We start from the raw sequence: 26,169 nt of genomic DNA, 5'->3' as shown, positions 1-26,169 counted from the left end.
TCCAGGTCATCAGGGCAGAAGTGCATTTGCAAAATTCAGCTGCCGTGGCATCCACTGACTGTGTTACAGACAGTATAAGCTGCGTGTCATCAGCATATGACACCAGCGTGAAGCCATAACTTTTTATTAGTCTGGCCAGAGGGGCTACATAAATATAAAAAAGTGTGGGGGATAGGGCCGAGCCTTCAGGGACTCCGCCGGGGAGTGTAAACTCCTCAGAGTCAATATCCATCCCAAAAAATCTCTTGTTCCCTAGAGGATAAAAAGGAGGAGAGGAGGGCAAGAGCTATACCACTGATACCTACATCCTGTAGCCTTTGTATTAATACCGCGTGGTTCACGGTATCAAAGGCTGCTGTTAAATCAAGCAGGACCAGTACAGCCCTTCCTCCATCATCCATCACCTTACGTATTTCCTCTGCTGCCATGATCAAGGCTGTCTCCGTAGAGTGTATTGCTCTGAAGCCATGTTGTGTGGTGTCAAGAATGTTATTAGTCTCTAGATAGGATGTTAGTTCTGAGTTCATAGCCTTCTCAAGAACTTTGGCAGGCAGAGGTAGGCAGGAGATGGGACGGTAGTTTTTCTCATCTAGGGGATCCAGCTTGGTTTTTTTTTTAAGAGAGGACGAATACAGGCTTTTTTCCAGGTCGTTGGAAAAACTCCTGAAATCAAAGATTGATTTAATATAGGGTATAGCGAGATACTTATCTCCTCTGGAGCCAGATATAGTATTTATGGCGGGCAGGGGTCTAGGGAGAGCCCGATTTGATATTTAACAACAGGTCCGCCACTTTCTCCTCTGCCAGTAATGGGAATTGCGATAAACCGCAGTGCAAAACCTTGTCATCTGGCTGAGCTGAAACATTACTCGCTATATCCTTAACCGATTTTAGGAGGTCATTATAAACAGACTGGACCTTGCTTTGAAAAAAGCATGCCAGTTTGTCTATAAACTTTTGGTCTGGTATGAATATTGTGTCCCGCGGACACTTCAATAATGCACAGACTGTTTGAAACAACTCTTTTGGAGAGTTTGTAGCCTCCTGGATTTCGGTGGTAAAGTAGGCAGTTTTGGCCTGTGGGATTCCGACCTTATATTCTTCAAGGGCAGCACAGTAGACTTTTCTTTGTGCAGTATTATATTGAGATCTCCAGATACGTTCTTTTTGCCTGCACTTAATTTTAGCTAATTGGAGATCTGCAGAGTACCAAGGGGACGAGGCCTCTTTTTTGTCGAGAGCGCCTCATCATTTCTGGTGCAACAATATTCGCTGCTCTATTTAGCCAGTTGTGGAAAACTGTCGCAGCTTGATTAGAGTCAGTAGGAATTGTAGGCCTTTCGCTTAGTGCTAACATAAAATCATTTTTGCTGACTGACTTCCAAGAACGATGTTTGACAACCAAAGGTCTAATCCTCCACCCACCATTTAATGTCGCTAGTGTGATGGTAAAATGCACCGCAGAGTGGTCGGACCAGGGTAATTGGCAGACTTTCTTAACCTCTATAAGAGAGTTATTGGTGCAGATACCATCTAATGTATGCCCTGCTAGATTTGTAGGCTCACAAACAATTTGATTTAGTTCAAAGCTAGCTAGTTTGTCTAATAAACTGGTAGTATCAGGATTATTGTTATCTTCCAAATGGAAGCTAAAATCGCCTAGTATGGTGAAAGATTCGGTGTCTAGACATGACTCCAGATATGTCTGGAGGGAGGTCGAGAAAGAGGATCTGGGACCAGGGGGTCTGTAGATTAACAGACCTGGAAACACTTCTAAATTAAGTTTAATACTGAAAGACATTGCTTCGGCATCTAAGGTAGATTCTGGAGTGAATCTAACCGTGTGTTGGGTTCGATATATTATCGCAATTCCACCACCCTTTTTCCCCTATTCTATCAGAGATAGCGACAACGTATCCAGCTGGAATTGCTAGGTGCCAGTCAGGGTCACTATTTCCATTTGCCCAGGTTTCTGTAAGAAAAACAAGGTCCGGATCCTCTACTTGTATCAAACACTCTAAATAAAATTTGTGTTTCACCATAGACCTGGTGTTAAGTAGAATACACCTAATAGGCCGAGGATTCTTGTTTGTGGAGGCAGAGGTCTGAGCAACTTCGAAAGAGCCATTATTATCATGCAATGGATTACTGGTGCTTATATTGGTCAGTTTTTGTTCAAACGTTGCATCTGGGTTTATATAGGAAGTAGGGGAGCTAAAGGGAGCCAACAACTAGCGCGCTAACCCTCAGGCGGGTCCGTTCTTACAGACGGGCCCGCGTTAGCATTCAAGTTGTAGTATCAAATAGTTTAAAGTGCAGCAGTTTTAAAAATCGCAAAAAGCAAAAGTGCAAATTCAATTTTAAAACAAAGAACGCAAGCCCACCACACACTAACAGCGTTATGTGAATCACTATCACTGCTGCGCGGTCGTTGCATACCTAAGTATTTCGACATGGTAAATTGTTAACAAGTAGTATAGTGCTGCAGTGGGAAATGCATTTGCTCATTAAACATTTTTTTTATATCTGTAGAGGAAAGTCATTTGTCCCTGTGTACTTTCCACTTTCCCTTGCAGTCTTTTGAAGGCATACTCTCCAAATTACCATCTGCGCCTAAATCTGCCTGTGTATGGTGGGCCCACCAAGACACAACAATAAACTCTCTTCTAACTTTGCATTTATAAATGCGAAAATTGCACAACACTACTATCACAAAACTATTAGAATTTTCAAATTAGCAAATCTCATTTGCAAGGCAAAATGAGAATTTGGGAATGTACCTACACACTTGTAATTTCTTTTCTGCATCTAAATTGAATTTATTTCAGATCTGATATGTTTACTTGCGAGTAAATTCACTTTCTGACTGCCTTGTGGGATCTCAAGCTTAGATGGTACATGGCAACCTTAACCTGAACCTAACAAAGACCAAACGTGTCCTCAATGCCAACTGTACCAGACAAACTAAGATTCAACATTGGTTCTCCAACTAAGACGTATAAATTCACACCCCAACTCTCCTCGGAAAACTTCTCCGCTGATCTATCTTCCATGTATGGAATTTTTATTTCGATTGGGCTCCAAACTTTCCGATGCAACTCACATGCCTTGGTGATCTAAATCACAAAACCTTACATATGAAGACACCACTAAAAGAAAGAGCGAGCACCATGTATTTTTTCTCAAGCACGGCGTAATGCCAAAGAATGCTGGAGCGCTTTACAGACCGTGCAGGCGGAGGCACATTAGTTATTGGCACAGGGCGCATGAACAGAATTACTACAGGTTTATATTTCAGGAAATTAGTACAATTTGCAGTTCACTTTGTAGGTACACTATGTAACATGGTATAGGACCAGCATCTAGTCACAGGAGATAGTTACAGCCACAGTCAGTGCGTAATTTGTAGAAATAAATAGTATTACTAATATTAACTGTTAGAACTGGGGGTCTCTAGTTGGCAGAGGTAGGTACCTTTGACCAAATCGGGACCCTTGCTTCTAAGTCAGGGAAAGGGGATTACACTACCAGATAACCCCTGCTCACCCACTTGGTAGCCTGGCAAGAGCAGACAGGCTTATCTCAGAGGCAGTGTGTTCAGTATTTGTGAACACATACAGTAATACAGTGAAAACACTACAGATGGACACCACACAGGTTTTATAAAAATAACTATTCTTTATATAGACTTAACCCCTTCAGCGCGGCACGGATTACCGCGCTGTGCTGAAGGGTTCGTGCGCGGGCGGGGCCATGACGGAGCAGTTCCGTCATCCGCACAGCGCAACCGATGCGCATGACGGAACCGCTCCGTCATGCGCATCGAAGGGGTTAACACAAGACCACAAACGCCAAAAATCCACAATACTGTACTCAAAATTGACTTAAAGGTGGTAGAATTAGCTTAGTTCAAGTTGTTGGTAAATGCGACACAGTTCTCACAAAAGTACCTGGATGCGTAACGCAAAATAAACAAAAGGCTCGCAGCATTGGAGATGCGTCGGTTCCTTGCTTCGGGGGAGACGATGCGTCGTGCCTCAATGCTTGCGCAGAGTAGTGGATGCGTCTTGATCCTTACCGGAGAGGAGGTGATGCGTAGATTCTCGTGCTGCAGCCCGTTTGCGATGCGGCAGGATGGCGCCTCGATGCGATAATCCGGTGTGATGCGATAAGATGGCGCCCTTGATGCGACGACGTTGAGACGATACGACACACTCTGACAGCCTTGTGGCGACTCTGTACTTTGGAGCCGCGACAGGCCCTGCGACGTGCTTCTCCGATGATGCGACGGCGACCCTCACGGTTGTGACATGCTTTTACGGTGACGTGACAGCAGACAGCTGCGACGAAGGCACGCTTCTGGGAGATGTGGCGGTGGCACGCTTCTCCGGCGATGCGATGATTACAGCTGCGGCGGCGACACGCTTCTTCTCGTTGCATCGCTCTTCCAGCTCCCAGCCACACGCAGGCTTCTGCAGATAGAATTCCCAGCAAGGAAATTTAGAGGGGAGCTGGTGGTGAAGTCTGTTGTCCCTGAGACTTCAGCAGGAGGCAAGCACAAGTTCAAGCCCTTGGAGAAATATTCTGCAAGATTATGAAAGTTCTGTAAAAGTTCCTTCTCCTCTCCTTGGCAATGAAGACACCACTGCAGGCCAACCCAACAACACAGCACACTGGCAGGGGGCAGTCCAACTACTACAGCTTCCTTTGGTTCTTCTCCTTGGCAAAGGTTTCTTCTTGTTGTTCCAGAAGTGATCTCAAGTCTTGGGGTTTGGGTCCCCATATATATATTACTTTTCTCTTTGTTCTCTGAAGGTAGATAGGCCTTTGCCTAGTCCAAACCAGTTCTGGTCAGTACTGGAGCACTTTGTTTACTTGACTCTTTCTTTCCTTTCAGAGTGCAGGGCAGAGACATCGGACACACCACAGGAGGTGGAGCCAGCATTGTGGAGGGAAGGCATAGCCCTATTCAGGTCCCAGGTGCAACTCCTCCCACCCATCTACATGCAGATCTTCCTATTCAGCCCTGTGCTGACTCACACTCTCCCCTGGAATCCCCAGCCCCTGTCACTCACAGACCCAGACACACAATACACAACCTAGCAGAGGCAGGCTTGGACAGTTAAGCAAGAAAATACCTACTTTTTAAAAGTGGTATTTTCAAACACAGAATGTTAAAAACAACTTTACTAAAACATGTATTTTATCATTCTGAGTTCAGGCATACTAAATTCGAATTTCTACCATGTTCCCTGAGTCAGTTAGGATTATAAGATGTAATAATCAAACTGCCCATTCTGGACTATGGGGAACAGGTAGCCTTGCAATAGTGAAAAACGAAAATGGCTGTAATTCACTATCAGGACATGCCACACACACCAGGGCATGCCCTACCTTATACTTACAATGCACCCTGCCCTTGGGCCTACCATAGGGGTGTCTGATATGAAGATAAGGGAAGGTGTAGGGACTGGCACTTGGCCAGTCAGCATGGCAGTACCAGACTGCACATAGGCTCTGCAATGGCAGACCTGAGACACACTTTACAAGCTGCTTCTGTGGGTGGCACAATCAGTGCTGCAAGCCCACCAGCAGCATTTGATTTACAAGCCCTGGGCACACATGGTGCACTGTACTAGGGTCTGACAAGTAAATCAAATAACCCAATCATGGAGTCACTAATCACTACATTAATTTAACATAGGGAGCACTTGCACTGTGGCACTGAATGGCAGTGGCGGAGTACCCAAAGCATCTAAACCAGCAAAACATATCAAAAACAGAGGAGGCAATCAGAAAAAATGGAAGGGAGACTCACGCCAATGGTACCAGGTCTAACATTAATAATAATAATAATAATAATACAAATCGTGATAAAAACCATAATAATAACAATAATAATAATGACAATAATAATAATGATAAAAACATTGTGCCACCAAGGCGCCGGAGATCCTCCTGAGGTTGAATTGTTGCGCGATACAAGTCCTAATAATAGTAATAATAATAATAAATAATAATGATAATACATTTTCTGTACGCTAAACCCCACAGATAAAATGGCAGAAAAATCTAAAATGCATCAAAATCCAAAAAGGGACGCTATTATTAAATTATAGAGGACATACTTATAGCATGGAGAGTACCACCAGTGAGAAAGTGCATTGGAAATGCATGGAATATCATTCAAATGTATGCTATGGCAGGGCTACCACTAAAAATGAAATAGTTGAAAGCATTAGGGAACATACTCAGCCTTCTTAATATTACTACAGTATTTTACAGGACCTCAAAGAGGCCAGTACGAGCTCACAAGAGCCAACAGGAATGACACATAAAATTAAACACATGCAGGGGCCTTGTGTTTTCCTTAGGGATGCATCGATAGCAACGACAAATACCCGGATTGCCACGTGCCAAGCTGCCTAGCCTTGATTCTACCTCAGGGCTCTTTCTTCCACCACCCTACACTTCCGGTGCCTTTAACTCACTCTTCCGGGTTATTTTCATGCTTGCTTTCTCCCTTTGTCACTGTTTTCCTATCTTTTTCTTCTTCCTTTTTGCTACATTGTCTGCCTATCTCTGTCTTGAACTGGGTCAAAGTCTGATGATGAAATATAAATCCCGGTCCACATAAATGATCAATGCCCACCACCTGCCAGTACTTACTGGTCACAGAAGGTAACAGTGTAGCAACAAAGTCAAGAGCTTGATGAATTGTGTACATAAAGGTGAACAGAGTATCAGTAAAAGGATGCTTAATGATGGTCGGTGTCTTGATAATTAGCCAATAGAATGAAGAGGACAGAGGTGCACCCAGTGGTTAATTTGTAAATAATAAGTACCGGGGCACTCGTCAGGAGGCAGCTTGTACCAGCCCATTCCTCTTGTTAGCGCCATCTAAAACAGAACCAACTACAACCCATGAAAGCTGGGAGAGCATGTGGCGTAATGGCCAGAGCTGCTGACTTCGGAGCTGGGATACCAGGTATAAGTCTCCGCATCGGCTAAACATCCTGTGATTCTGGGTCAATCACTCAATCTCCCTATAAATGAATGTGTCCTTAAGTGGTGCTCATGAAAAGGACGATATTGATGATTAAGTGCTGGTGCTGAGCACCGGAAACCACCGGTTCAAATTAAGCACTGGGTGAACACAAGAGAAGAGGATTATAAATTATGTAAGACCGATAGGAAGGATTAGGTCCACTCCCTACTAGGTTCGCAAGACTCAGCAATCAAAAACTGCAGACTCCTTGAGGAAATAGAGGAGCTTCAAGACACTTAGAGCTGGTTCAGGGGAGGGTACATTTTCAGGGGGGCCTAAAGGATGTGGAAAGGTCTACAAGTTTTTTAATCTTACCACACTGGTGCGGGCTGTACCCTGAAAGTGATCTAAGATGTTCTCTCTCAAACCATACCCCACACACAACCTGCAGTGTGGGGGCTCTTGCCGCAAGGCTCTATTGGGTAACGCCACAGGGTTCTACTGTGTTAACCCATTCCTTTGCATAAGGTGGATCGCCACACCATTCTTTCACCAAAGTGTCTGTAAAGTGCGGCAAAGTTACAGGCACTGAAGGGCAGATTTACAAGAAAGTGAAGCATCTGTAGAGATGCGTCACTTTCCCTGCGCCACCCTGAGAAACCCTTGCGCCACCATGGATGCGCCGTATTTACAATACGACGCACATTGGCGCAAGGGTTGACAGATGCGTAAGAAATTCAGACGCATCTGTTGGGGCAAAATTCACGCATTGCTGGATTCGTGTTGCAAGCACAACGCAACTTCAGCAATGCATTTTGAGCCCTATTCCTACTACACTGCGTCATTCCTTACGCCTACTTCACACAGGCATAAGGTTTTAACGCAGTGTCGTCCTAGAAGTGACGCAGTGAAATCTTGTAGATTTCACTGCCTCACTTTTAAAAGGCTTTCTTGCGTGGGACCGCCCACCCTGCATACATTATACCTGATGCAGGTATAATGTGACGCAGGGCTTTACAACATGATGCATCTTCCTAGATGCGTCACGTTGCAAACTGGCCGAATTTTTACGTCGCCGCGGTGTCACAAAAGTGATGCAAAGGCAGCGCAAAAGTGTCGCAGGGGGCTTTTAAATCTGCCCCTATGTGTTTTTCTAGCCCTGGCGTAGACAGAAGTGGTTGTTGACATTGACTTGGCTATCCTGCCCCTTTCGCGTATAGTTCCAACACGTTCTGCCGAAGTGGTGCTAAAGTGCAAACTACGTCAAAACTTTAAAAATAAGAAGGGAAGAGACTGGGGAAGAAAGGAAGCCATGCTTGAGAAAAGCTTCGGATTCGCCATATCTCAAGGCATCTGAAGCTGCGTAGTGTAGGGGAAGGAAGCTGCAGAACAGTCACCACACACATTCCTCTCGCGAGTTCAGATGGAATAAGAAAGGAAAGGCTTTCTGAGTCATACACACAAGGCCGATTTGTGGCTCTTGCACACAATGTACGTGAGCCAGGTTCATGTTTTGTGAGAGGTTTAAGAGAAATACCCTGAAAGACGCATACAGCTGCTAGAGTCTACGGCAGTGATAATACTAGTAATAATAGTAGGCCCCATTTGGCTTCGCTTACGGCAAATTGTGGCCAGTTTAAAGGTGGTTCAGCTTGGGCTAGAGGCGCTTTGGCTGTCAGACAGCCTCGTTTGTGCGCGTGAGCCATAGCAACAATGACCCTACCTTTGATGAGTACTGGTACTCTCCTTGGCAGCAGAGAAGTGCCGGTACTCAGAGCGGTAAAAATGAGAAGTGCCGGTACTGAGTACCAGTGAGTACCGGCCCATTTAAAGCACTGGGCCAAACTAACCTATTCAAGTACAAACTGGCCACAATTTGCCGTAAGTGAAGCCAAATGGGGCCTACTGGTGTATTATCACTGCCTTATAGCGTGACCTTGCTAATTAGTCGATAAAATTATCGACGCTTTTCGCCCGAAAACGGATGCAAAAGCGGCGATAACTTTATATCGCCTCGTTGCTGAAAGGCAAAGGATCGCCGCTCATTCCGAAAACGAAAGCTGTGAGGAATACATGTAGGATTACATTTCATAGAGTAGGTGGCCGGGTTTCCAGTAAGCCCACACGCGGCGTCTTCTTCGGAGGGTGCTGTGGGAGGTTGCTAGTTCTTGTCAATAGGTTGGCCGAGGGGCAGTGTTTCTTGGCTGCCAGATGAAGCCTTTGGACGTGGCGCTGACATACCTTGCTAGGTAGGCAATGAATGTGGATGTACCAGAGAGGCGCTCACTGTATATTAATGGGCATGTGTGTTTCATATGTTTGTGCTGAGATCAGTGGACGGGCTCCAGGCTGCACAGCCTTGGATACTACACACGGGCGTCTCTGTCTGATGTTCCTTTCCGTAGAGAGACTGGGCTGATCCTACGTCATCCACCGTGCAGGTTTCTGTGATTGGCTCACTCGGTTTTCTCTCTACCTTCACTTCCTGTATCCTCCCCTTTCTTCTCTCTCTCCACCGTATCTCTTCTTCATCCTCTCGCCTTTTTTGCCTCCTCTCTCATCCAATACTCCTATCTTCTTCACTCTGTCCTCTCTTCTTTACTTCTGTATCACCTGTGACTAATGTCTCCCTCTGTCTTTCCCTTTTCATTCCCCTTACAGCAATCTTACTCTAACTCTCCCATCATTCTCCTGCCTTGCTGCTTTCCAAAACTGACCTTTCTTCTTTTCTTTTTAGTCCAGTTTCACATTTGTTTTGCAGTTTCGCTTCAGAAAACTTTAGCTGGTTGTCTCGGACAGCATTGAGGAAGAGGTGTGGAGCAGCCGCCAGGGTGCCTGACTCCGAACCACAGGGTTCACGGTTCAATCCCCGGCTCCAGCGGCAGGTTAGCCCAGCACCATGTGACTCTGGGCAATAGCTTGCTTAATCTTCCCGACGGCCCCCAGCTCCGGGACACCTCCGTCGGAGGTAGCGGTGTGCTTTACAAATGCTGGCATTTACATTACATTGCATACAGAGCTACATATTGTCTGTGGGCCAGTCCCTCGCTTGTGATTGCTCTAGACTGTCTTGGTTCCTGTTCTTTATTGGATGGTTGTCCTCACTAGCCTTCTGTTTGTCTTGGCTCCAAGTATTTCCTCTTTACACTCTTTGGATTGGCTCAGTTTTATCCTTCCACTGCTGATGTCATAGAACTATTTTTGATGGTTAATTTCTCAATCGATCACTCAATGGGAGTGCATGTCCTGCTCCTGCCTCCGGCTCCTTTGCATCTAGAGCACATTTGTACACTTTCCTTGCTCCCCCAATCTCTCCCACCCCATCTGTCTCCTACCTCTCTCCCTCCCTCCCTCCGAGTACAGTGGTATCTCTGTGCTCTTTCACTATCCCTTCTATGCTCACCGCGGTGTGAGTAAGACCTTGAGCACCCCGCATGTCTCTCCGTGGATGAGGATGGATGCTCGTGACTCCTCTGCGGTATACCAAGCGGCGGACTCGATGATGCCACATTGACCTGCAACAGCAACTGCTTCTACAGCAACACGCATTGAAAATGCAATAGGTCTCGCCTTTAATTAAGTCAAAGCCTAATGGTATTGTATTTGCTTTGCAATACAATACCATTAGCAAAGGAAATGGCTTTAACTTAATCAAAGGCGAGACCTATTGCATTTTCAATGCTTGTTTTTAATTTGCCATTCTAAGTTGCTGGACACCGAAAAAGACGATGGGTGGGAGTGAGGGAAGCAACAGATGTGCTGGGGTGAAAGAGCAAGAGACAAAATACTGGGGCTGGGATGTGAAGGCGAGGCAGCACCGGGTGGGAGATAGCAAGAAGATGCATATACTCCCATGGAATGATGACAGCCAAATAAAGAAGCACTAGCAAAGCCAATAGGCCTGGTCTTAATATACTGATGCATGTAGCATTAACCTAGTAGACAGATACACACAAGAGAGCTCTGGCAGGAGATGACAGACAGGACTATAGTTGTAAAGTAGTCCATCATGCAGCTCATTGCAAGCACTCAAGAGAGTGGGGGTACATCCAAATAGCCATAGCAATAAGTGAGAGATTAAGTATGTGAGTCTGTGCTGAGCACAGGCATGACTGGCAATGTCTCAGGCCAATGGCTGAAATAGGCTGATTGAAGAAAGCCAATGCTTGAAGGGGACAGACCCAAAGCACCCCCCTATGTACATTGTTAGAAATAGTTTTGTTTGATAGCTTCACTATAAAAAAAAAAAACATAACAATAATTCGTTTCTTGAATGTAAGTGATTGAAGAATAGGAGCCATCCAATTAGAAAATGGTAAGAAAGCTATGCACAGGGGAGGGACAAACACAAGATGAGGTAGGGAAGTTATCAAGTAACAAGCAAGCAAAAAGTGACTGACTAGCAAGTCAACCGATGATTAGCAATAGGTTGACCCTATACTACACTATACTATACTATACTGTAATGCAATGGCTTTAATTAACTTATGCAAATAAATAAATACTATTAATAGGCTGACCCAAGTATGTTAATGTTATTGAGACTTGTAGAGTGCACTGTTACCCCAGGGTGTCCTGGCGCAAGTATGTGTTGGGATTGTACAAAACAGGCCTTTCAACAACATACAGCCGAAGCTGTCTGCAGGCGGGACCTCAAACAAGTACAACAGTGAATAACATGTAGAGGACTCGATGCTGCAGCCTGCAGCGTTATCTTCTCAGGGTAAGGCATGAAGTGGATTTTCCGCATGCCAAAGAAATCTTCCACTATTCCGCCAACACCCAGGCCCTGCACTATTCAAACATTAACGCCCAGGCTTATCTCAAAGGCGCTCTTCATAGGCAACAGCAGAAAAGAGATTTCAGAGTAAGACATAGGTGTGTCACTTTCCATACTGCAGGGCTGCAAAGGACGCAGGGGTCAAGTGCTGCAGGGGGTGGGGGGGAGCGGGGGTTAAAATATCAGCTGTTCTGACTTGAAGGGAACAGGGTTGTTTTGCCTGGAAATACATTTCCGCACACATGTGCAGCAGTTTACAAATCATGACTAATGACAGCGTTCATACCTCGTTGATGGGCTAAATCATGTGTAGTTCATATGCAACCCCCCTTCTGAACGATAGATACTCTTGCTTATTTCTGAAGACGCACACCTCTCTTTTTTAATCTTTTTTTCTTCTTCTTTCTCCATCTGGAAAATCGATGATAGGGCCCCGTGTAGTGTTGGAGCCCACTCTTAGCGGTATTATCCTAATTCATAAATAGTTGCTATGGTGCTCAAGGGAGGGGGAAATCACCCACACCCCTGATATGTGACCCCTAGGGATCTACCTTACAAGTGACAACAAGCCCGAGCACTCATACATCAAATGATGTATGAGTGCTGGGGCTTGTTCTCACAGAAAATGTGTTTTGTACAGTGCACATCTAGAACCCATGTATTTGAAGGTGCCCTCTTATGTGATGATACATTAAGGAGGCTCAGGGAAATCAAGGTTTGGCTTGAATCACACAATTTGGTCAAGCATGGAAGCCAGGATTGATCCCAGGATTTCTAGTTTCACATTGGGCAATTCAGCAACTAGATGGGTGTCTCATTCTCCTGTATTGCATTACAGATCGATGATTTATCTTCCATAATTTGACTATTTTAGCACATGAGAAAGGAGCTCACGGAAACCTATGTATGGATGAGTTTATAAGGGAGTTTTCAAAGAAGAATAGAAGGTTACCTCTACGACTGGACTGCTAGTTTTGAAATGGACGGTGTGAAAACTGCTGGCAGTTTTCATAAAATACTAATTTCTCTTTTTTCAAATGCGTTGCTGTTTTTCAAGAATTTGTATCTTTCAAAGTACATCGTAAAAGAATGACAAGAAAGTAAAATGTATCAAGGTAAATTTGTGCAGAGAAATAAGCGTTGGACAAATTGCAACAAGTAAATAGCCAGCCTTTCTAATACGATGATGTCAAGGCTTTCGTGTGGTAATAGGGACTTCCTTAATATTGAATTATTATAATATGCTCGGTATTCAAGTACTTGTATTGAAGCCTGGCCTGCGGGAATTCGAGGGTTTGCAGTTAGGTCCAGACATTGCTCTTACTTTCAAATAACTCTCCACATGCTCTGTATACACACAGAATCAATCTGTGGTATCATGGTGACTGTTTGCAAGTAGATATGATGTAATCTAGGGCTTGTAGACTACCTCCAGAAGCAACAAATTGGAACCTGCAGTGCAGGGGCGGCTCCTACACAAGGGCGGAGGAGCATTGCCCCACTGCTTTCGCGCAATGCGAGAAGCAGAAACATAAAATGGTAATAACTTTCAGTTATTACCATTTTCTCTTTGGTTGCGGGTGAGCGGGGCTGCGCTCAGGGCAGGGCAGGGGAGGAGTGGTGTGCCCACTCCTGAGTGCGTAAAGACTACTTTGGTCGGCGCTCTGGGGCCACCCAAACCAGTCATGCACACTCTGTTCTTCTCCATGCTGATTAATTAAAATTAATATTATTAAATTAAACCCCAGCGCGACACCCCCCAGTCCCCCACCCTTCCCCCGTCATGCTGGCCAAGACTGCTGCAGTGGCCCCCGAAAGCACCCTTGGCCTACCTACCCAAATAAAAATTCCTGGAGCCGGGCCTGTAGGTCGCAGGAACAAATTAACGAAAATTTGCCACTTTTTGGGCAAATGCCCCATCGTCTTTTTTTGTGAAAGTGCCGGTGTTTTTCGACAAGTACAATTTGCCTTCTGCTCACTTAAGTCCCTCGCTTTTCATGTTCGAGTGCAGAGCACGTGTGCAAGCTCCCGTGAACAGGGCCGGACTGTGCATTTGAACAGCGCCTCACAGCAGTGGCGCGGCCGCGAGGAACTGAATTAGTGCGTTGAGAAGCTGTGGCAAAAAACACATAGGTGCCCTTCAGCCAATGTTTTAAGTGGGCCGGGTCCTGCCGGTGCTGTTCAAAAAAAAAAAAAAGATGTGAGACGGGGCCCTATCGGGCTCTCCGTTTTAGCCCTCACCCTACAAATAAACCTGAACTCTGCAGCACTGCAACTTGAAAGAGACTCGGTCTAGTTCTTAGACAGTCTCATCATTTCAGCACCGACGCATTTTCAATATTCTATACAACGAAGACATACTGTTTGCTTATTTATCTCATGCAACTAACAACCTCTGGCAAAGCCAATAGTCCTGTCTTGTTGTAGGTGGTGTATTATATTTCTGGATGCAATGACAGAAGCAGCAAATTACCAGTCACAGCACAGAGTTTTAGATTACTTTTTAAGACAGGACCTAATTACTTCGGCCACGCCCCTAGGAGAGACCGTCTAGTTCTTTCATCCCACTTAAAAGCCCTGGCTACAGCTATCATGAACCCGGTGGGGGGTGGGGCGTGCTGTGGTGTCAGCCAACGATCACAAACGCGAGACCAGGCGCACTGCAACATCTAGGCCTTGCAGGGCAGCGGTAGCACGGTTCCTGCAGTGCATCGCTGCACTGCAATGGGGGACGTGTTCCTGCATGGCCAAGGCTGCACTCCCAGAGACGCAGTCACTGGTGAACCACGGTAAGGTCGGTGCCCTATAACGGAGCAGTGCGTGGCTCTGCACGGCCAGCGCTGCGCTGTAACGGCGGGGGCCCGTGGCGCTGTACTCTGTCTCTGCACATGGCAGCTCGACCTTGCCTGCTTCCTGAGGAAAACAAACGCAATCAGGTCCAGACCAGATCTGACTAAACCCACTCTCGCCGAGTGAATTCTCAGCTATTCACTCGCTTGGTTATGTCCAAGATAAGAACAAAGCACTCACGCGCCGGGAGGGATGAGCCATGGCGGCGGACCCTTCAAGAATGCCCCATACACTCACCCCCGCCCCCCCGCACTGCAGTGAGGGGAAATTCTGAGGGCGCCTCCTGCGATTTGTTGGTTTAATAAAAAGCATACATTAATAAAAAGACACTATGAAATGCATTAGGCCTGTTTTAATAAATAACGGTGCCCGAATTAACACTATTTATACATTTAGTTAAAGCGTTTCTAACCATCACTCACAAAAAAATATGTATCCCATTCTCTGGGAGCACAAAGCAATCTGAAGGGCCTAAAGGCGATGTAAAGAAAAATGAGTAAAACAAGAGAAACTATTTTTATGTAATGTGCAAAATATGCCATCCGGTAATACCCAATGACTTCTAGCAAAAAAGGTTACAAATCCATCAAGGCCTCGGTCAGGACATCTGTGACGTTGTCGGACACCTCAGAGCCAGTAGATTGACAGTGAAAGCAAGGGTGATGGTGGTTTTAAGGGACTCCCCAACAATTTTGTTTAACGGTATCTCATCATTTTGCCTTGTGTAGCTATAAAATGTATATATTTTTTAGGTTCCCATCCCAATAAATCCCTAAGGAGGGAATCGGATTAGGGTTAAAGAAAAGAAAAAAAGAAAAAAAGTTAATTTTAAACGATCAACATCTTCTTCCCTGTCGGAAACCACAGGGCAAAAAAGCAGCGACGCTTTAACTTCGTTTCACAATGTAAAGAAAATAATGTACTATTTACTTTGATGCTTCGCTAACAACCCGAGTGTCCTTGAGTGTCTCAGATTTCCATCAAACAAAACCCATCTCTCTGGCCCAGAATGAAAGGGCCAAAGCACCATGAATGCATTTTTATTACTACAGAAAAATGTACACATATCAGTCTAACTCGCCCCGTTATTGTCAACAGGCCCAAACTGGCGTACTGAGATGAAATAATATATTAAGTAAATAAAAAAAATCTTCTCTGTTATGTCCTTTCAGTTATTTTCCTGAAAAGCGGACTTTCATCTTTTATAGTGTCAACATGCCTCTTCAGGGCGCTCCCAGAGGCTATACCCACACAGGAATACAAAAAATGAAATGGCGGATTTCAGTAAGGAAAGAAAACTAAGCGAAAGAATGAACACGTGGTGCATAAGGGAGCCAGGAACATTTCCCACAGCGCACAGTGCATCGCTCCAGATTTATAAAGATTACTCGAAAGTGACGTCATAAAAAGGCCTGGGGCAAAGCTGCTAAGTGACCAATGACGCGCGTGGCACTCTATCCGCTCCGATCTTCAGCGAACAATTGATAGATGGCAGTCGAGGGCCCGTCCTACAATCGGAAATTGCTTGCACACAGCAGGCCTTAGATGTCACCTATGGCCAGGAGCAATGTTCCAGAGACAATCTGTCACCCCTACTGTCCCATCAATACAGACACACGTCGCGGCTCAGGTGTTGATGCATTTCTGATTCTGCAGCTCACAGCAGCTTGCGTTTCGGTATCTATAGTTTATGGTGGCGCATACAAGAACGCGACTTAAACTTAAACACAACAACTGGTTAAAAATGTGGAACCTCAGGCAGCGCACTATCTACTGCAACACCCAGAGGCCGTAAGTAGACGAACGAATACGGGCCAGCAGGGGCATATGTATCACGAGTGCAACCGGTGCAGTGGCACCGGGGCTCCGAGGTGCGAGAGGCCCGCCAGTGGCTATTTTACAACCCAAAAGGACCATATGGTTCGCATTATCCTTGTTGGCATCATGCCCACAGTAGCACCCTGGCCCCAGCAGTGCTGGCCAGTGTGGCCCGCAGGCTTCGTTTAATTCGCGCATGTTGCGTCACAACTTACCGCTGTCACCGCTGCTGTCGTGACGTCGAATGCATGGGGGGGCTCCACGACAGGGAATGTCCCGCACGAAGTAATCCACAGAGAGTCTCCTCTGCCTCGGTCGCCTTTCCTGTTTCGACGACACTTCGCCCCTCCGAGTTGAAGCCCCCCCCGGCTCTGCTCACATCCTTCCATTAAAATCCATAATTCGCCACAATCGCGCTTCTGCACGGCACGTACGGGGAAGTTCAACGCTCAGACCCAAACCCAAGCCACACGCGGTGTATTCGCGACTCCCGTGCACCGCTGGACAAAATGACGCTTTTCTGAAATGTCGTTTGTGGGGGGAAGCTGGAACTTTTTTTTCAGGCTACAGGAAAGAAAACAAGAAACTTGCAGCTCAACTATTCGCAGCAACAGGCTGCCTGGAAGTTAGTGTGTGATGTCAGCAGGCACACAGCAACAGGAAACAGTGATGACAGGAGACAGGCCGAGGGGAGGAGGAGAGGCTGGTCTGTGGAGCCAGGGCAGCCATTCAGGCAGAAGGGGCGTGGACCGTATGCTGGGGAAAGCAGTCTCGAGATTGTATGCAATGGAAACATCACCCCTGCCTGCTGTACTCTCTTGCGCATGCAGAAGCAAGGGACATTGTCATGGCTGTGAAGCGACTTCAGGCCATGCCTGCTACCGAGTTTTGCCAGTCCTGGCTTTTAGTTAAGCGCACTTTGCACTGTGGGACTTGTAGTTTTGCACCTCCAGTCATGAGCATGGATCTGAAAGACGAAAAGAGTGATAAGTTAAAAAATACTTGTGCACAATGGTCCATGGCCCGTCTTTTTGGTCATCAGAACTCTTCATGCAGAGGTTTCTAAGCCCAAGGGAGTAGCTAGAAAATTTAAAACAGCCCGCTTGAACCATACCTCCACAACCAGCACGCAAAGTGAGCATACCTGCCTGACCTTACTTAGAAGGGTTCCCTTTACCTTTTCATCCCCCTCCCATCCATCTATTTATCAATCCTTTCACCCTTCTATCTATTCATCCATTCATCTGTCACAACTGCAAGCGTTCTTCACCTACCGACACCTATGCACCCTTCAACTGCCGCCACTCCTTCACCATTGCCGAGACCCAGAACACACCACAACTCTCCCGTCACAACACCACCACACCCAAAACCCTGCAATGCATCCTCCTCAATGTCCGCTCCCTCCACAGACACGCCACAGAAATCTGGGCCCTCCTCGACAGCACCAGCCCCGACGCCGCTTTCTTCACAGAAACCTGGACGAACACCGCCTCGGGACCAGAAATTGCGATCGCCATCCCCGAAGGATACAAGAGCACCCGAAAGGACCGCCCCAACCACCCCGGAGGAGGCATTGCCCGAAAATCTTACCTCCGACTGAGCACCCACACCGACAAGCCAACAAACCGGATGGAACACCAACACTTCAAGATACAGACCAACCTGACCACCACACCCCGGGGCACCCTCGTCTACAGACTCCCGATCCGACATTATCACCCCACAAGCCATCACCTCCATGACTACACCTTGCCGGGAGACCTCAACTTCCACCTCGACAACCTCCAAACCTCAACTCCTCCTCCCTCCTGGACAACCTCCTCAGCATTGGACTGAAACAGATAGTACCAGAACCCACACACTCAGCAGGACACATCCTCAACCCCATCTTCACAGTGGGAAACTCCATCACCTTCAGTCACACCTCCAAACTCCCATGGATAGACCATTGTTGCATCCACTTCACCTTCAAAACAACCATCACCAGCAAACCTCCGCACCAGCTCCAACGCAGAACCTGGAACAAGATCTCCGACAACCAGCTCACCACCTCCCTCAGCAGCTCCACTCCACCCACTACAGCCGACGACCCAAACACTGCAGCCCGAACCCTGCACAAATGGATCACTGACTGCGTCTACACCATTGCCCCCCTCAAGGAAACCACCAACACACAATCTCAAGAGAGCTAGCTGGTTCTCCACTGAACTGCCCGAATCCAGACGAACCGGCGGACGCCTCGTAAAGATCTGCAGAAACTCCAAAACAACAGTAGCCCATGACAACTTCAAAGCAGCTTTCACTGCTCATCGTCAGCTCATCAGAAACACAAGGAAGAAAGCACTCCAGGACAGAATCTCCACCCACGCACACAACAGCAAGCTTTTCAGCATCATTCAAAGAGTTCGCCCAATCCAACAGTGAGACTACAGACATTACCCCTCCCAGGACCTCTGCAACAAACTCAGCTCCTACTTCCAGTGCAAAATCAAGAACATCCACAACAACTTCGATAACGAAAACCATCACGCGGAACCCACACCTCCCACTCCCTACACCACGCAGCCAACACTTGACAGCTGGAGCGCTCTCACCACCAAAGACACCCTGAAGACAATGAAGTCAATCCACTCCGGGGCCCCAACAGCCCCCTCACATCTACCACAGAGACGCAGACATCATCGCCTCTGAGCTTCAGCGAACCATCAACCGCTCCCTCGAGACCGACTCCTTACCCGACGACTACAAACACGCTGAGATCAACCCTCTCCTGAAGAAACCCACAGCTGACCCCACCAACCTCAAAAATTTCAGACCCATCTCTCTGCTCTCGTTTCCGGTGAAAGTCATCGAAAAAGCCACAATTGCTAGCTTGCCTCCTTCATTGAAGAAAACAACATCCTCAACACCTCCCATTCCGGCTTCAGGAAAAACCACAACACCGAAACTGCCCTCCTCGCTGCAACAGATGACATCCGCTCCCTCCTTGAGAGAGAGAGGGGAGACTGTGGCCCTCATCCTCCTGGACCTCTCCGCAGCCTTCGACCTAGTCTTTCACCGCACCCTAGAAAGCCGACTCCACGACGAAGGGATCCGGGACAAGGCCCTCGACTGGATCTGCTCATTCCTCTCCAGCAGAACGCAGCGGGTCAGACTCCCACCTTTCCTATCGGATCCCACACCAAACACCTGCGGAGTTCTCCAAGGATCCTCCATCAGCCCCACCCTGTTCAACATCTACATGGCCCCTCTCACCCCCATCGTCAGATCCCAGGTACTCAACATTGTATCCTACACAGACAACACCCAACTCATACTCTCCCTATCCAACGAACCCAACGTATCCAAACATAACTTTCAAGAAGGAATGGAAGCAGACAACAAGTGGATGAAGAGCAGCTGCCTACAACTCAACACTGACAAAACCGAAGTACTCCTCATGGGCCCACACAACAATGCCTGGTACGACACCTGGCGCCTCCCCGCCCTCGGGAACTCGCCCACCCCCACGGACCACGCTCGCAACCTCGGAATCATCCTGGACTCCGAACTCAAGATGGACTGCCAAATCAGCGCTGTCTCATCCTCCTGTTTCCACACCCCCCGACTCCTACAAAAGACCTTCAAATGGATCCCCCTCAAACACAGAAAGACCGTCACCCACACTCTCATCAGCAGCAGACTACTACGGCAACGATCTCTACGCCGGAATCAACAAGAACCTCACCGTAAACTCCAGAATGTTCAGAACGCCTCTGCCAGACTAGTCCTCAACCTACCGCGCCAGTGCCACATAACTCAACACCTGCGTACACTACATTGGCTCCCCATTGAGAAGAGAATCACCTTCAAGCTTCTCACCCACGCCCACAAAGCCCTCCACAACATCGGCCTTGCATACTTGAACCACAGCCTCACATTCCACGCACCTCAAAGATCCCTCCGCTCAGCCCAGCTCTCCCTTGCTATGGTGCCTCGCATCAAGAAAACCAGAACAGGAGGTAGTTTCTTCTCCTTCGCGGCCAAGACATGGAACACCCTCCCGCTCCACCTCAGACAAACGCCAACACTCTACAAGTTCAGGAAGGACCTAAGAACTGGCTCTTCAACAGATCTCCTTGAACATCCTGGACCTGCGCTCCCCCCACCCCCGAGCGCCTTGAGACCCACTCGGGTGAGTAGCTGCGCTTAACAAACCTATGAGTGATTGATTGATCTGTCAAACCTTTCGCCTTTCCATCCATTCAACATCCCTCCATTCAGCCTTTCATACATCCTTTCACATGTGCTGTCAGTCCATTCCCCTTCCTTCCACTCATACATCCTTATATCTCAGTATTTTCCCTCATTCATCCCTACACTCGCTAATCAAGGCCGGACTCGCCCTACCTGGGGTTTCCCCGGGAGGCTGGAAGGGTGGGAAGTCGTTTTTTTTACTACGGGCTGGCTTTGTAATGCTGCACTGAGGGCCTCCAGTAAAAATTAGCATAATCCACACAGCATTCACTTTTGTTTCCAGCCTCCCTGTGTGCAACAATAAACATGTCAAGATACCTCTGGTGATGAATCCTCCTGCTAGAGGAAGGTGGAGTTTTTTTAGTGGCAGTTTTAACTCATCTAAGGTAGCACGGGGTTAGTATGCTTGCTGCAAAGAGTGTGTACCATGCTGATCACATAAACGTATTTTATGTGCTTAGTCCTGTGGGTTACTGCTTTTGTCACAGAGATCTTTTTGTTGCTGTGCAGGTCATAAGTTACAATAGTAATCTAGCACAGTGAGCTATAAACTGCCTTTAAAAATGTAAAGAGCTGCATGCAAACTGCATGATACAGGTTAGAAAGTTATGTGTTTTTCCAGGCTTTCGTTATCCTAATGTTGGTAATAAAGGTTTGTTTGGGTATAAATAAATTCTTATTAGTAAATGGAAACCTAACCACTTGGTTATGGTTTGAATCTTGAGTTTTTGCTTCTCCAGCTCAAGCACTCTTAAAAAATGCATTCACCTTGTAGGGCCCTTGTCTTAAGAAACATTTTCTATACACAGACTTAAACATATATTATTCATTGGCTTTATGTGTGTTTGGTGTAAAGTGCTCCAATCCCATAATCTGGTATGAGAACCGCTATAAAACAAATGAAATACAGGTGAGAGGGGGTATGGAGGGATGAGGGGCATTGTTGTATCCTGGTGCACTGTAAGCCCATCATTTCCTATGCTTGAAAAGCAGTGCTTGAAATGGAAAAATATAAGTGCAGGTACTCTGTACCAGAGTGCCTGCTTGTTTCAGAGAAGTGGAGGTACTCTCCAATTAAAAGTATTATGTCACTCTTGAGAAGTGCCTGTACTCTTCCTCTCAAAATAAAAAAAGTGCTGGTACTCCGTACCGGGCAATACCGGCCCTTTTAAAGCACTGTTTAAAAGCGAATACAGTTGAATATATCATGAAAAATATGTTGTAGAATTCTCAATTTTTGTCATTTCCCAACCCCCCCCCCCCCAGAAGACCCCAAACCCTCTCTGAAATGGTTGAGCCCACCCACTGTGTTTGCTCCCTACACAACCTACTGAGGCTGGTGTGACAAAATTTGCCAGGGATGCTTTGGGTTCCCAGTCCGGCCTTGGCGCTAATAACCTCATGGGTGATTGGCGAGCTATATAAACACAGGGCTGATTGTTAACAATTTCCCCAGGTTGTTCTTAGATGATGCCACCTTCAAGAAAGAATGGTCCCTGGTTGCGTGGAAATGTACCAGGGACTTATTGGTACTCATCATTAACACAGCAAGAAGACTGGCAGATGCCCTTCTTGTTCGAATACAAATCGCAGAAGGAGCACTCAAAACAACTATTCAAATTCAGCATATAAAAACAAACTAGCCGAAATAAACGCTGAGATTACCGATAACAAAGAATACCTCATGAAACAGAAAATAGCAAAACTCCAGAAAGATATTCTGAGATTCGATAAAGAAAAAGTGTATCCATACCTCAAGGCAGACTATACATCCACCAAAACCAGTTATTCCTCTGACGATAATTCTGATAGGAGAGACTCCACTGATAGTAACTCGAGTACAGGGAGCTGGGGCAGCCACAACACCTGGAGGAACCAACGCCCTAACCAACACTACAACGTACCAATCTATCAGGGACCCCCTATGTACCAAGGCCAACCATCACCCCCCTTTTGGCAGTACCCACTGTACCAACAGGGACCCCCTCAATTCTTTAACCATGGCAACCCCCCCTTTTTTAGACAGAGGTTGGGTGGGGCAGAGGAAGCGGGCGCAACAGAAGAGGCTCTCAGAAACAGGTCCAATGGCAGGACCAACCCACGGGAGGCATGGACACCCGGAGCAAAACACAAAGCAAGAGGAATTAGTGGTAAATCTGTCACAGTGCATCCTCACAGCCACAGAGCAGGCTGTGTTGCAGAAGGGCCTGGGCTTTGTCCCTACCCCTCGAGTGGACAAGTTTAGGGATCTTTGTGAGGTACAAAATCTATTTCGCAAAATACGACTGAAATCTTACTTTCAGGATAGACCACTTACTGAACAGAACGACTCGGGACTGAGGAACCCCTCCACTTTCACTCCCAACAATACTATGATCCCAGTAGAAATACTGACGTTCGAAAAGGCAGTGCTCAAAGATCTAGCACTACCACATGATCCCTCTCCCTTTCACAACCTTTCCAATACTGAGGCACTCACTGCGAGGGACCTCGCAGAAGACCAAACCATAACCATGAAACAGGCTGACAAAGGCGGGGCTACTGTTATTCATTCCACAGTTGACTATGATGAAGAATGCAGACGTCAACTGTCTAATGACAAGTACTACACCCCCATTACAATCGACCCAACTCCACGCCTCACTAACTCTAACTCTATGATGGTACATGAGGCAGAGATCAATGGTTGGATAAGTCACAAAGAATCAGATTTTCTGGTTGCCAAGGAACCGAGGGTCCCCTACCTCTACACTTTACCCAAAATACATAAAGGGATGACCCTGGTTCCTGAACGACCCATTGTTTCAGGCATAGTCTCAATACGTGAACCCTTGTCCAAGTTCTGTGGTCATTTCCTGCAGCCTTTAGTGAGGGCAACACCATCTTTTGTGAGAGACACTATGGATATCCTCAGAATCATCGAGGAAACTGAGGGTACTGACGAGATCGACTTCCTAGTCACTCTTGACGTGGAGGCTCTATATACAAATATTTCCCAGGGAGCCACCCTCACGGTCTTAGAATCGGCTTTGAATTCTTTGGAGCGTCAATCCCCCACTCCAATCTCTTTTATCATGGAATGTGCTACCTTGTCCTTAACTGAAAATTTCTTTGAGTTCAAACAACAACTATACCATCAGCGCCAAGGTACTTCGATGGGGAGCACTTTTGCCCCCATCCTAGCCTGCCTGTACATGGCAGCTTTTGAGAAGGAAGCATCAACAATGACAACAATCCATACTACAACAATTTGAAACTTTGTAAGCGCTTCATCGATGACATCCTGATTTTTTGGCATGGTACCCTTGCCACATGCAATGCATTTGTGGAGTGGATAAATCACCAGAATAACTATTTGAAATTTACACACACTATTTCAGAAACTAGTATAGCATTTCTCGAACTGAATATCAGTTTGAATGAGGGGAATCTGTCGACCTCCCTATATAGGAAACCCACTGATCGCAACAGTTTACTCCTGTATCAAAGTCACCACCCCAAAGCCTTTGAGGACAATTTACCCTTTGGTCAGTTCTTGCGCATCAGACGCAACTGCACAACGACCACTGATTACAAAAAGGAATCAGTTACGTTAGCCAACAATCTCAAAGCTAGAGGTTATCCCTCCAGAATAGTTAATGACTCTATGAAAAGAGCAAGAAACAACCCCAGAGAGTCATTACTTGAGGTCCACCAAAAACCCGCTACTGACTTGATCACATGTGTAACATCGTTCACACCCAATTCAGCTACTACCAAAAAGATCATTTTGAAACACTGGGGCATTCTTAACTCAGGGGAACTGCAGATACCAAGGCCAGGATTGCATACATGAGAACTCGCAGTTTGAAAGATATTCTTATCCACACGAGACCCAGACTACAGACGAGCTCTTCACAAAAGAACCTGTTGGACCTGCCACCTTTAAAAGAACACTACCCATGTGGTTCTTGCACAGTGTGCAAATACACAACAGTAACCTAAGAGGTTCCCCTATGTACTAACTTCAAATGGTCCCTCCAAAAACACACCAATTGCAACACAAGACAATGTATATATTTGATCACCTGCCCCTGTGGTTTGCAATATATAGGGATGACCATGCGAACAGTTAAAACTAGAATAATCGAACATAGGAGCAACATATGCTGCCAAAGAGTTACAACCAGACTATACAGACATTACACAGAGGCACAATATCCTCCAGATTCAATATACTGGATTGTACTGGAATCCCACGCACAGATTTCCAAATCTTCTCTGTTCAGGATTGAACAGAGATGGGTCCATAGACTATCATCTCACACAGAAGGACTGAATGACGATATCCCATGGGGCTCACTTCTCTAACCATTACCTTCTGTAGTACACACAAAACCCATTGCCTTTATACGTAAGAAGTGGGCATATCTGAGCCACCCAAACCGAGTGGCTTACTATTGTCACCATGTCTTGTTGGTCTTGATATTCCCAATACACCTGGATTGCAGATTTACCCACATGTCCTTACTCTATTACTCGACACTTTAGTGAGTGGTTCGATATCACCTTACCATCATAATCCCTTGTAGTCACCTGTGTACTACTATATGATGGCCGCCACACCCAGAGTATAGTTGTCATTAATACACGAATAATAAATAATAGAGCCCCCATTATTGATTGTTTGTCATGGTTGTTGATACTCTTGATCAGATCCTCTCATAACCCTTACGTGGAATTCTGTCCATGCAATTGATACTGCACATTATTGTGCTTACTATGACCTAACTCCATACGAAGATGGCCGCGGGATTCACCACTCCGTTGCAGTAATCTCACCGCGCCACTAGGCATGCGCGAGCAACGCCTAGCATGTAACTCCGCCCACTGCCAGACCAACGTAGACTATATCCTCCCTCCGCCCCGGTTACCAGGCACCATCTCGGATCCTGGCGGCAGGGTAGGTCTACGGCTTGGCGTTACTAACACACGGGTGAGTACTGGCTTCAATCCCTATATCATGCGGGCTCCAACTCGGTCGCATTCTGGGTGAGCATGACTTTGGCACTTCTCATGGGTTTCCGGCGCCCCCACATGTGTATTCCTTCTCCCGGTTCCATCTCAACCGCTACCGACAGACACGCGGCTGAGAACACTCAACCAGAGTGTACTCCTTACTGTCTCTCGGCTGCTGGCGCCATGGATTCATTGATCCAACCCGCACGGGGGAACGCAGATCCCCCGAGTTGTTCACCGCTGTCGTGCCACTTTAGGCGGGCGCACCACGGAACAAGCATTGTTATCCACCATTCTCCTGATCAGCTGTACACTTTTCATGTTGATTATGTGTTTACAGGACCCAATCGGTGTCCAGATTTTATGTAACCACCAGGACTATTGCTAACACTTCTAAGCGACAGATTAGGTTAGTCCACCCATCCGCCGCCCATTACAGTCTTAAGCTTTAACATGAGGTTTAATTGGTGAATTATTGTTACCATGAATTTTATCC

At 46.6% G+C, this 26,169-nt stretch overlaps 1 protein-coding gene across 3 annotated transcripts in view; it reads right to left on the bottom strand.

The window, feature by feature from the left end:
- Positions 1 to 17,107, bottom strand: part of LOC146796342 (mitogen-activated protein kinase kinase kinase 3-like) — a 436,047-nt gene extending 418,940 nt beyond the window's left edge. Inside the window, exon 1 of one of the 3 annotated variants that reach the window (XM_085628867.1) lies at positions 16,652 to 17,107. The gene's annotated coding sequence lies outside the window, so the exon portion shown is untranslated. The remainder of the gene's footprint in view (positions 1 to 16,651) is intronic. The other 2 variants (XM_085628866.1, XM_085628865.1) reach the window with 2 other exon arrangements.
- Between the last annotated feature and the right edge of the window lie 9,062 nt (positions 17,108 to 26,169).

This window comes from Triturus cristatus, chromosome 10 (genome assembly GCF_964204655.1).
Source record: "Triturus cristatus chromosome 10, aTriCri1.1, whole genome shotgun sequence".
In the NCBI taxonomy this organism is placed as follows: domain Eukaryota; kingdom Metazoa; phylum Chordata; class Amphibia; order Caudata; family Salamandridae; genus Triturus; species Triturus cristatus.
The sequence above is the reverse complement of the archived record's forward strand: the minus strand, read 5'-3'. Positions and strand labels throughout refer to the sequence as shown.